Consider the following 14,009-nt stretch of genomic DNA (forward strand, 5'->3'; position numbering starts at 1 on the left):
TGGATGACCGCATGGAGCAGAACAGTGTGACTATTCAGAGAATCATAGATGGCCTTCCAAATTGCATTAGCTCTTTCCTGCTAAATGCTCTCAGAGCACCTTGACGGCACTCTTCCTAACTGTCCTGTCCCATGTCTTTCCTAGTATCGATGATTATAATTTTATTATAAATGTAGCACCTCTCACATTATTAAAATATGACTTTTTTCCTATCACTCTCTTTTCTGCTAAGTTGTACTTCTTTGAGGGCGACATTGAATGTATGTTTTGTAACTCTCCAACATCAAGGCAGAACTTCTAATAAATGTATTAGACTGACAAATAAACTGTACAAAAATTGAAAAAATATTTGGTATAATAATTTAGAGGAAAATAAAGGTCACATCAGCTCAGTGGTGGAGACAAGGAAATTATGGAGTTGCTAAGATGTGACCAAAACCTTCTAAGATACAAGTAAGGGTAATGGTTAAGAGAGTAGGCTGTCAAACCAAACTGTCTGGGATTAAATCCCAGATCTGCCACTTATTAGCTGTGTGATTCCTAGCAAATAATATGACATTTCTGTACATTAGATTATTTATTTGTAAAATGGAGAAAGTAAACAGCCATGCATCTTATTAAGTTACAGGGAAAATTAAATGAGTTAATATGAGCCCAGCTTAGAACGTGCTTGGCACATAATAAATACCCGGCAAATATGTGTTATATGTAGATATTGAATTAGAAAAAAGAAGGAGAAAAGGCATTTAAAGCAGATGAAATTGCATAAAATATAATACAAGGAAGTAAGTAAAGGTAAGAAGTCCAAGAGAGTGAACCTACTTTTGAGGTGCAGAAAGAGACTGTAGTTGAACCACAGGCAATAAGGCAAAAACAGGTTGTTTATATAATCTCAAAGTATCTCCCCACAAATTATCAGTTGAAAAAGGGAAAACAGTAATGAAGAATAAAAGTGTCAACTTAAAGACTTCATAATATAGTGAATGTGAAGTCATTGAAAATTTTTAGTTGGAGCAGTGGCATTATCAAAATTGTTCTTTGTTTCTTTTGCTTTTGTTTTGTTTTGTCTATTAGTTTTGCCAGAGAAAAGAGTGATATAAAGAATTAAAAGACTATTATAAGCACTTTAGAGGCATTAATCTCTTTTGATGCTGCAGACAAATGAAGTAGATATTATTATAATGCCCACCACGTTTTAGATGAGGAATCTGAGGTAAGGGGAAACATGATAAAGAACAACCAAATGTTAATTTCTAATTCGTGGAAACTCTATGAGAATTCAACATATGAAAATTATTTAATACTGTGAAATTCATTAAGGGTCCAATGAAAAAAATCTATATGTTTTAGTATTATCAATCCTAAGAAGAGGGTATTATCCTCTTTTCTTCTTTTTTAGTCCTATCTAATGTATTATAAGAAATTTTCATGTACTTTGCTGAGATAATTTTTTAGTTGTTTTAATATTAATTTATATGTGTTTTACAAATGTATAAAATTAGGCTAAAATAAAAAACAACATCAGTTTCCCCTTGGGCCTGGAGAAGATTAGTTTCATACTCAGCATGTCTATAAGTAAAGGTCTAATCATCAGAATCTAGGACATGAGAGAGAGAAATGTAATAATAGCTAGAGAGTGCTTTCCGGTGCAAAATTCACTTCCTTGGAATTGGATTGGTTTGAGTTGATTTGAACCTAGAGTGCTAGTGGTTGTAATGCAGAGGGAAGGAATGGGTAAGGATGAAGACAAAGTGTGGGGAGGTTGGGAACACTGCAGGATGGGGTCCTCTCAGTGCTGAGGAGGGAGAAAAGTTAACTCACAGATAGTACACACATTGGGATGACCCAGGTAGGTTTATTAACAAAAGTATGTACGTGTCCAGGAGTCATGAAGAAAAGCTCCTCTTTTCTGAATAATAAGACAATCTTCCATAGCAAACATAGTGACACTATTAGAGCAAAAATGCCCTGCAGGTCAGTGAAGGAAAGACAACACAGCTGAACACAGCTTGGAGTTTCTTTTCCCTCTACTTTCCAACTTCTACGCCACTTCCGTAACCGTTAATCAACTACACAGAGAGCCATGGAAAAAGGAAAGAAGTAAGGGATTTTTCAAATCATCAAATATATTACATATTTTTTGTTTGTTAGAGGCTCTAGTGAACATTTTGATATTAAAAAAAAAAGAGTTACAATAAGTGGCCCAAATTAGATTTGAAAGTTGTCAATGGATTTTGACAATCCACAATATTTTTCTATTATTATTAAATTGAATTAAGAGTTACTTACTCTGTTTTAAATTGTACCTAAATGTTGAGGATAGAGGTTAATGTATTTCCAGATATTTTATATGAATCATCTATATTTTTCTTTCATTAACAATTTTAATTTAACTCATTTTAATTTGTTGTTAACAACTTGTTTAATAAAAATAATATTGATCTGCACATTACTCAATAGTTGTAAACTCCAAGGGATAAATTGATACTTGATAAAGTCTTGAGAAAATGTGTACCTGAAAATGGTGTTCACAAATGATGATCACTATGTATTTTTGGATTATTTTAAACTTTAGGGTTTTCAATACACAAACAAAAAGTAATTCCTGTGTTAAAGAATATGAATTGTACTATCAATATGCCCATGTATTTTTTTTTCATTTCTACCTTAGAATGTTAAGTACCTAGCACTTTATCCTGCAGATAAAAGGAATAATTGTCAGAGGGAAGTAGAAGCCCATTCTTCTTTTCCATATTAAATCATACTTTTATAAAGCATTAAAGCAAGTGATGTTTAAACACAAATACATTGCAATCATCTTTCTGTTAATTCTCTAAAGAAATAAAAGCATTTTATCCCCACCCATTTTACAAATAATGGAAATGTTCTAAATTTCTCTGTCATCAAAGAAAGGACTTTAAAAGAGTCTGTGTTTATAAATTACAGCAGTTACAAATATTTTATGGTATAGCTTCCATTGCATGAAATCATTCTCTGGTTCCAAGTATTCTTTTGAAGCAAAATTTTTTTTTCACTGCACATGGATTTCAAGGAGTATGGATATGGCCTGGCAGGTAAGCTGAAATTTTGTAAGAAGAGATTGAAATTATTATTAATTGAGAAAGTAAATGCTTATAAGATCTTTGAGTGGGATTTTGCTACTTGTCAAAAACTGTGGACTGTCAGAAAAAGTCTTGCTTATTTTATATGATTATTAATAATTAAAATATTCTGACAGAAGCATGTTAGCAATCTATCTTACCTGTGCACTTAAAACAACTATTTTGTTATTAAATATAAATATAAATTTAACTTAGTTTTAGGATGTAGATTTAATGTGCAGTTGAACTATTAATGGAATGTAATTCTTATGTCAATACATCAATGTTGGTTTCTTTATGAACTTTCTGTAATACTGCTTTATGTAGAGGGTTTTTAAAAAATTTCACCTTTTCTTGTGATTTTTGTTTTCACTGCTTATTTAAAAGAAGTAATATTTCTAAAACTTTAGTCACTTAGGGATTTATTTCATTATTTTAGCAATGAAATCTAAAAACAGCAATTTCTTCTAGAAGAAAATATACAAAAAAATTAACCAAAATTTTATCTACTAGGTCAACATGTAATATGTAATTTATTTTAAATACACTGCATGATATATAAATTATTTCACATTACTCTAATTTGTACTCTGATGATACACAACATTTTTATATATCAAAATTTGCGTTCTTCATCAAAAAATGTGCAATACAACAATTTTCATTTATCATTCATAAACATTTAAAAGTGCTTAAACATTAAATCAAATTAATCTTGCTGTTTAAAATCTTTTTATTTTTTATTATACATACATGTGGGGTACAACACTGATTTTCAATAATTGTGTAGAATGTATGGTGGTTAGATCAGTATAGTTAGCTACATTCTTAACAAATGCAATTTCTGGAAAAGGAAATAATTTATTTTATTTTAAGGAAAAAATCCGTTAGAACAGGAAACAATTAATTTTACAGGATTATAAAGTCAAAACTATAAAATTTGGGCATAAATCATTTCTGGTTACTTTATATTTTCTACAAGCATATGTAGCAATGGGTAATTGCTCTGATTTTTGAACTATAGTTTGTACTTCCTTTCTTCTCCCCAAATTTCCCAGAAGATTAAAAGATACTTAAGAATGATTTGCTTGCTTGACTGAATGTTTGGTTAAACATTTTAAAGTGAATCTTAGGACTCAATATTTTTAGATATTAGTTTTGAAGAAGATAACTTCATGGTCTTTGGATTCAAATAAATCTGTTTATAAGTCCAAGTTCCACCATATAATACTGTTTCTGTTAATTATAGCAATATGTCCTAACCCTAAGTTAATGAGAATTGAATAGGAAAATGCATGAGAGATCCTTAATACAGTGCCTGGGCCTTAGGAAGTGCTCACAAACAGTTAGTTATTATTATTACTTAACTTTTTTATCTTTTTCTTTACCTGCATATTGAAAAAAAGTCCTTATACTGCAGAGTTATGGTAAGGATTAAAATACCTGCAAGGCACTTAAGGCTCATAATACATGGGATACATTGTTACACAGAGGTAAATGGTAATAGAAGGATCTTATTATGTAGTACTCATTGTTATCTATAGTTAACATGATATTTAATCATTATATTCCTAGTCCTGTACACTAAACTGATACAAAACTAACAATCAAGAAGCATATCATTTGCTCTTTACATTATTTCAGTAGAATTAATGCTTCTCTTCATTTTATAGCTGTTCCACAGAGATTACATGAGAATGGAAATTAGGGTTACAATTATTATGAATTTTTTAGACATCTATTTGATTACTGATAAAAGCAGTAAATATATATTAACGCCTTTTAATAATCATAAAATATTTACTGTTTAACTTAGATAAAAAACAGATGAGAAAAAAATCTCTTTGTACTTTTCAATCAACTGAGAAAGATGTGAAAAAAGATGCTCACACGGAGAATTTAATGACTAATTTGTCAAATGCTTATTCTTCAGGTACAGATATTATTAACAAGTGTTACCACTTGTTCTTTTTAATAAATTCCATGAGATCTACATGTTTATTTAAGCAATTACATTTTTTTTAAAGATCTGACTCATACTTAATTAAAAGGAGAGAACATACCTGGGGATACAAAGTGGAGTGGGGAAAGGGGGATGGGGAGGGAGGTCGGGGATCATTGGGGGGATTTTGGGTGGGGGACAGGGGGTATAATCACAGTTTGTGGTGATGGGCATGCTGCCAGTATGGATCTGGCCATCACATCTTAGGCACAAGTGGTGACAATTTGCTCTGTACCCCATGAATATTCATAACCAATAGAAAAAACAAAAAGAAGTAGATTGGCCAGCTCATTTTGTGGTAAAACAATCAAGTAAAGTTCATCTCTAGGAGACCTTGAAGGGCCACCTGCTCCAATGGCATTAAACTAAAATTGTTAGTTTATTGGCAAAATTTGTTATACAATGGGACATTAAATGAAGATTATTAGTAGTATTTGTGAAATGCTTCTTCACTTGCTATTTGACATGGCCCTTTAATTTTTTTTTTTTTTTTTAAGGATTAGAAATTTATTTCTTTCCCTTATTCTCGGGTCTTTCTTAGACTTTGGTTTTTTGTTTGTTTGTTTGTTTCTTTGTTTGTTTTTTAACTTTTATTTTGTCGATATACATTGTGGTTGATTATTGTTGCCCCTTACAAAAACTTCCCTCCCTCCTCCCTCCTCCGCAACAATGTCCTTTCTGTTTGCTTGTCGTATCAACTTCAAGTAATTGTGGTTGTTATATCTTCTTCCCCCCACCCCCGGATTTTTGTGTGTGTGTGTGTGTGTGTGTGTGTGTGTGTGTAAATTTATATATTAATTTCTATCTCCCACCAATAAGTGAGAACATGTGGTATTTCTCTTTCTGTGCCTGACTCGTTTCACTTAATATAATTCTCTCAAGGTCCATCCATGTTGAAGGTATACCTGTTCCCCAATGTTCATCGCAGCACTCTTTACAATAGTCAAGAGTTGGAACCAGCCCAAATGTCCATCATCGGATGAGTGGATACGGAAAATGTGGTACATCTACACAATGGAATACTACTCAGCTATAAAAACGAGTGAAATACTGCCATTTGACATGGCCCTTTAATATCTTTAGTTTCTAAGGATGAAAACCCTATTTCTTGGATATTTTGTTTGCCACCCTAGTCTCTGATCTTGCTATTCATTTTTCTTTCTCTAGATTTGTTGTCATCCAAGGATGACAAAGATTTAACACATTGTTTTCTGCTTCAAGTGGTAGATATTCTTCTGCATTACATCAAAAAATCCTTTGATGTTAAGAGTAAAATATTGGACTTCCATCATCCTTATCAGCTTCTTGAAGGCTTGGATGGGTTTAACTTAGAACTGTCTGACCACCCTGAATCTCTGGAGCAGTTACTTGTTGATTGCTCTGACACCATAAAATATGCTGTTAAAACAGATGATTTTTTTTAAAAAATGGGTAGTCCTGAACTACAAACTAACTAAATAGACTTAAATGTGTATTTGTATTAAAAAATGGTCACACTTTTATCTATTCTCATCTAATGCAGCTGTTTAGTTTATTTTCAAACTAAAATATGTGAATTGATTAACAAAAGAAAGTGAATAAAATGGCTGTAGTTTGAAGAATTATATTATAATGCAACTAAATGTATAATGTTTTCTTAGTTTTTTATTCACCAATTTCATTTTATCATATTCAATATTGATGTTCAATTGATTATCCTTCTACAACAATAAAATATATAGCACAAAAATTATCAGATAGATATACACGCATATAGATATATATCCTACATTTCAGAAATTGTGTTTTCTGATCAAATTAAATTTACTCTAACTTTAGTCTTAGCCATTTAAAATGATGATACTTTCAGGAGCAAGCCATGTTCGAATAAGTTCTATGGACTCCTTTCTCTAAAATCTTAAACATTAGAATGAACATTATCTTTAGAAAAATACAAAAAATGGATAGAGATGCATTATTTCTTCCTAGGTTTATTCATTTCTTCTTATGTGATCTTAGAAAATGTTTCATGCATTATTTTAATAATCAGAAATTATTTGTGTATGATGATATATTCCATAGACATCAAATAAATATATAAACAACTGTTAGAATGACATATTTTGTACATCCCAGCGCCTTTAAGCATTGCGAATGTTTTATCTTGAAGCCAAACTGATCAACTATGTCAATGCACAAGGATGATTTACATTTGAGAATGCTCATTGCTGAAATCATTTTAATAACAAAAAACAAATGTTTCCTTGTTTGACACTTATGTAAACTATGGATATTCTTTGCAACAAATACTATGCAGTGTTATCTTTTAAAGTCCTGGGAAAGTCATGGGGAGTTTCTCATGGGAGATTGATCATTATAAGATGGTATACCACAAAATAATGTGTTCAATATGATCTCAGGTATATTAAGTTATATTTTTAATTGTAAGTACATATGTATATATGTAATGTATACACACATAATAAATGTATTTATTATAAATAGGTAAATGATAGATAAGTAGGATAAATAAGTTGAATAGATAAATAGGTAGATTGTCGTAGAAATTTACTGTCTTGTGTGTACTGTATTGTAGTCTATGAATTTCTATAAGTAGTATATTTACAATTAGAAATCTATTATTAAGTAAAATAAAAAGAAAGCCTCATAAGATTACAAAATAAAAAAAGTAGAGACAAATTCAACTATGTAAAGTAAATGTGAGATTAAAATAAATTTTGGTTAGAAATAAAAATAGCAAAAGGTAGTTCTGAAAAATAAGGGGCAATTGGGAAACATTCTGACAGATGTAAATCAAGTTCTTTTTCCTCCCTTTATTTATCATTGGAAATATAGACTGAATGTGCAGAGGCCCATCCCCCACTTTTCCATCTCCAGATATCAAGTGCAGAGGGAAGAAACAAAAACGCCTAGAAATTGAAAAGAAAATAATAAAAAGAAACATTTCACTAACACAGCCCACAACTTCCAGACATTACATTCCACCCAATTTAATAGACATTTATTGAGTTCGTACTTGTTCAGAAACCATGCAGGTGCTATGGAAGAGGGGGATATCGGAAACGTGGATAACATACATAAATAAATATGATGGAAGTCATCTGTGAGATATGTAATAAAAGAAGTGCAAAGGACCATCTATTTTGGAGCTAAAGAGGAGGAGATTAATTTAAACCAAGTTGAATATAAATTGTTCAATTTGATAACTAATACTCATTGATTCTTAATTAACATAAATCTTCAAAAATCATTGTAAAAGAAACCTAATATTTTGTCCCAAAAAGTAAACAAACAGCTTTTGAGTGAAAATTATTTAATCTTTTAGGTGGTCCCACCCCCTGTTTCCCCAACTGGTACACTGAGATGGTTTTTCACATCCCCATCCTTGACCTTCCTACTTTAGACTCAAGGCCTTTCCTCACCCTTGAGCATGCTGAGCTCTTTTTCAGCTTAGTGCCTTTGTGTAAGCTGCTCCTCAAATACCAGTAATGCTCCTTCTCTCTTTGGCAGTGTTTAACTTTAGATCTTACCTTATATATCACCTCTTTCAAGAAGAGTTCTCGGATTGCCACTGCCCACTCCCTGACTGCTTTAGCTCCTCTAGAAATGGTCTTATAACACCCACTGTCTTCCTTTGCAGCACTTTTTACAATTGTAATTAAAAATGTTTGTGTCATTATTTATTTAATGTCTTTTTCTTCCACCGGTCTGTAAGATCCATGTGGCAGTGACTATGGCCACCTGGTTTACCACTTTATCCCCAGTACTTAGCACTGTCCCTGTACATGATAGTTGCTCAGTAATGTTTACCGAATGACATAGTTCATTTCTCTGTGTGTGATCCATTTTTTTGGTCTATATACTTATTTCGGCCCATTTGCAATTTTGTCTTTGTTTCTAGGACACCCTCGCTATTTTAACCAGCTCTCCAGTGGTCTAGATATGATTGGACTTGCAGGAGAATGGCTGACAGCCACTGCAGATACCAACATGTGAGTATCTGCGGCTAAGAAATGAGAGAATATTAGACAAACAGAGTGAAGATGAAGATTGTAGAGGTTACATTTTGCTGTATATAATGCTTACTGTATCAAAAACAAATAATTGATACCCTGGGAGAAATGCAAAGAGGCTGCTACATGTTCCCTGTGTGAAATGTTTGAGGTTTATCCAGTCCTCTAGACATAGTTGTCTCTGGAAACTTTTAGAATCTGAGTTGCCTGGTGTATGGTAAAGCTCAGGTGATTAACCTCAGTCATTAGTGTACAGACTGGGAGTCCGGTTCTAGGACTGAAATCATTTCAACACTACCCAAAACAGCCCACAGCACATAGTAGTCGGAAACATGCATACATATATGAAAAGTTGCCTGAATATAAATTAGAACCTCAATCTACCGAAGGTAAAAAAAAAAAAAAAAAGAAAACTTTTAGAGAAAAGCTAAATTCAACTTCAAAGTGATTCTTTTAAAATATTGACCTCTGCCACAGCAAAATTTCTGGCCAAAAGGAAGTTAGATATACTGCTACAATGTTTTGAAGTAAAGTTAATTTTAGGGCAATATTTTTCAAGGTTAAAAGAGATAGAAAAATGATTGGATACTAAATTGAAAGCAATAGTCCATATTGTATGTTAATAGAATTTAACCAGCAATCAAAAGAGATAGCTGGTAGAAATTTAAACTTTAAAACCAAGAACTAAACATGTATGAGGAGAGAATGCTCTGCTATGTGGAAAAACTACTTTATTTTAACGGTTTAGTTATCAATGAGATTTTAATAATAGTTCATGGCAGTAATTAGCATTTTATAGATGTAAAATGCAAATAAAAATGGTCTACCCAGTTTATTACTATTTTTAATTTTTACTGCTTGATGATGGCCTTTATTTTAAATCTGTATAGAGCAATACTTTGCTGTAGAGAAATATGTCTTTTGAGATAACATGATGTATTCTACATGTTATATTAAGTTATTACCTAAAATCACATCATGGGCAGGAGGGGTGACAATTAGCTTTGTATCTCATGAATATTCTTAATAAATAAATAAATACATACATACATACATACATACATACATACATACATACATACATAAAATAAAAATATTTTTAGGCAAAAAAGAATAAATAAAAAAATCAATTTATATATCATATTCCATTATTTGAAATCAATTGTTTTGAAACCTTATCATTCTCGATATGATGAAAATGTAGATTCTTGAGTTTAAACAGAAAAATAGTGAAAAGAACAGGTGGGAGATGCAGAGAAGGAACTCAAGAGAGGTTTTTTACCTTCGAAGTTTCCTCATCCTTAATGAATGGATGGATATCTCACCATAATCAGAGAGAGTGGAAAAGCATGTGAGATGGTATTAAAGAAAACCAAATTCAATTTTCAGTTCTACCACTCTACATTGCTGTGAAGTTTAGTGAGTCTCTGATGCCTGAAAATAATAATGCCTACTCAATGGAAATGGTATAGTATCAAACAGGTAATGTGTGTAAGCTGAAGTTGACATGGCACATTCTGGCAGAAATGAGCCTTGAAATGGAAATGTGTAAGGTTTGTTTCTTACTTTGTTACCCTTAAAACTAAAATCTTAATTCTAGTCGTCAATGGGTTTTCGTAGTCTGGGTCTCTGAGCAGAGCTGGAGGCAAGAGTTCATGTGTTACTGTGTTTTTAAGGTATGCCATCCCAAAGAGCAGGGTTGAGGAAAAATGAAAGGAGTTGGGAAGGGGCAGAAAGGCAATATTTTCTGAAGGGGCACTAGAGACCTGGCTTCTACTAGGTATAAGCCCAAGCGAGTGCTTGATCCCCTGGGGTGTATGTCCCCTTGTAAATGACTGCTTTTCATGACAGCCCATTTGTAGGGAGAAAGGGGAAGGATTTATTCTCAACCAAGCCACCTATGGCCAAAGAATTTCACTATGTGCTCTTCACTTCCCCACACCTAATGGTTGGACATTCTTGGGACTCCCAGCAGATTCCCCAACTCATCACGCCTCAGGGTGAAAGGGAAACTTCTGGCCTGGAGGTCAGTGACTGCAGGCAGGCAGGAATGTGATAAGCTGTTAGTCTTGCTATGTCTGAGTGAAAGTGGCCACAGTGGTGGCTGGATCTGAATAATATCCAAAGGCTTTAGAGACAGATCAAGCTGAGAGCATCTAAAGCAGCACAGAAATGGTGCCTGATACAGTATCTATGTATAAGAACACAAATCCATTCATAAAGGATTTCTTGAGAATAACTGAACCCAGCCTTTGATTTTATTGATTTCAGAACCCATTGTAAATACATAATTGTTCATTGTACGTAGTCTGCATAGAGAAAATCTTATAGCCTTTTGAATTCCATCTTCCTCTTTCTGAGGAGCTGACTCTGATCTCATAATATGACTCACAGTACAGTCCCCATGCTGGTCCTCTCTGAATTCGATTACATGGGCCCCGTTTTGTTCTTGTCCTGTACTATCCTCTTGCTTCACAGCTGTCGTTATCAAAAATGTCATAGTTCTTAGTCTTTTCTCGATGTATTTGCTCAAAGTACAGTATTTAAGTGAAGGATGTTTATCTATCAGTTTCTAGAAAAGGCTATATCTACCCCTTTCATGTTCTCCAAAACACTGTCTGTAGCTCTAGATCTGTGCCTTTCAAACTTCCCCATTACAGAATATGTGTGTGTGTGTGTATGTGTATGTGTGTGTATGTGTATGTGCGTGTATATGTATGTGAGGGTACTTCATAAAATTCATGGAAAAATAGTATTAACAGATAATACAAATCTCTTCATAAACTTTTTGAAGAACCTTGTATGTGTGTGTGTGTGTTTTGTGTGTATGTATTTTTACTAGATATCGGGGTGTTTTCTGACCCTAACAGTATTTTGTGTGTGCTGAAAGGATGGGAGTTGCTTTCAAAATTTTTCAGGGAGAGAAATTCCCAAGTACTACATAAAACAATGAAAGCCATGATACTTTCTTCATAGAACTAATAGACTATAATATCAAAGGGGCAATGTAGAGCATATGAAATTTGACCACTTCTTGCACAGTCTACTATAGAAAGTGTATAATCTTATCTAGCACATGATTTTATTTCTCCTTTTCTACTAACAAGTCACAGTTGAATATTTATATATGTATTATAGATTTACATATGAAATAGCCCCAGTATTTACTGTTACGGAGACAATTCTTCTCAAGAAAATGTATAAAATTATTGGCTAGGAAGAAACAGAAGCAGATGGAATATTTTCACCTGGTAAGAAAAAGCAAAAACCATCATGTTAAGAAAAAGCAAAAACCATCATGTTAAGTGCAGTAAGTCAGGCATGAAAAGGCAAATATTTCATGATCTCACTTATATGTGGAATGTAAAAAAAAAAAAAAAAAAAATGGTTCTCACAGATGTACAGAGTAGAGTAATGGTTACCAGAGGCTGAGAGGTGGTGGGGAGGGAAGAGGAAAAGTGGTGAACTAACGGGTACAAAACTATGCTGTCTACTCCAAGTGAATCATTGTGCAGTGTATGCAAAGACTGAAACAACATACTGTGCTCTACAATATTCTGAATAAAATAAAAATAAATTGCATATAACAAAAGAAAAAGTGAAGTATAATTTCTATAAACTACCTGAAATATCCATTAGGAGACACTGAAAATGTATTTCAACTAGTAATCTTACTTTTTAAAGATAAATCTTCACAAGCCATTGTGTTGGTGAAAATTGCAAAGTTTCCAGAAATCTAAAAGTGTGAATTGCATTATTTGATTTTTTTCTCAACACTTTCAAGGAAAGATATTTTAAAAATTACATCAGTGATTTAGCACACTTTAGTTTCAGAATCCTCTCAAATTGTCATTATTTTGATAAACATTTCTGATTATTGAAATTAGATTAATAGTAACTACTTCTCTTTCCATAGGTGGGAGTATATCAGACCTCTATGGTATATTAGTATCCCATTATAAGTGATATCCAGAGATAAAAACAAAAGTCATGTCTGCACTTCCATGTATTGTACTGTTTGTTTCCGAACAAGTAAGCATCAAGTTCAGGTTTTTCCAATTTTTAAAAATCCTTTAAGATAATCTGATATATACTAAAAACTAAGAATATTAGCTTCATCCTTACTTTAAATATATTTATATAATCTTAATCTGGATTTACATACTGATATCTGAAAGGGAAAAAACAACTTTCAACGAAATATAGGCTTTGTGGATAAGCAATTCAAATAATTCAGGATTAAAATTTAATTTCATCGTATGAGAAACTCACAGAAAAAATGATATGAAACATTGTTACCTTTACCAAAAAAAGTCAAGTTATAAAAATTTCAAATATTTAATGTTTTTATTTAATATTGAATAAAGAGAACAAGAATATGATTAATCTTTTATCTTTCCAGTTTGGATTAAAGGAATAGGTTGAAAAGAAAAGTTTATTTTTATAGACTAGGTTCTCAGCCAAACCTTTGCGATATTGACAATACATCCACTGATATCTCCTTTATTTTTAATATTCTGCTCTTGTGCATAGCATCAAAACTTCTTTTAAAAAATCAATTCATGCCTCTAATAAATCTGATCACTTTCTTATTTTCTACCATGGCAAAGAATTCAACCTAAAAGTACCTAAAAGCACAGGATTTTCTTTGAAAGGTTTCTGTTTTTTCAGTGTCCTTCAGTCGCCAAACTCGAATTGGCATTATATCACTATATATTATCAAGTTGAAGACCACTGCTGTATATATAGTGCAGTTTACTGTAAAACTTAATATAATTTGACATGCTTGTTTACAAATGTGATTTTCATTTTTTGACATAATTTTTTAAATATAGAGAGTAAATAAGCTGAAATTTCATGTCAGTTTTTAAAAACTAATTTCCTGTTTAACCT

At 32.3% G+C, this 14,009-nt stretch overlaps 1 pseudogene; it reads left to right on the forward strand.

Moving 5' to 3' along the window:
* Window positions 1-3,040: 3,040 nt before the first annotated feature.
* Window positions 3,041-14,009, forward strand: part of LOC134361682 (glutamate decarboxylase 1-like) — a 31,953-nt pseudogene continuing 20,984 nt past the window's right edge.

The sequence above is a fragment of the Cynocephalus volans genome, chromosome 13 (assembly GCF_027409185.1).
Source record: "Cynocephalus volans isolate mCynVol1 chromosome 13, mCynVol1.pri, whole genome shotgun sequence".
Classification (NCBI taxonomy): Eukaryota; Metazoa; Chordata; class Mammalia; order Dermoptera; family Cynocephalidae; genus Cynocephalus; species Cynocephalus volans.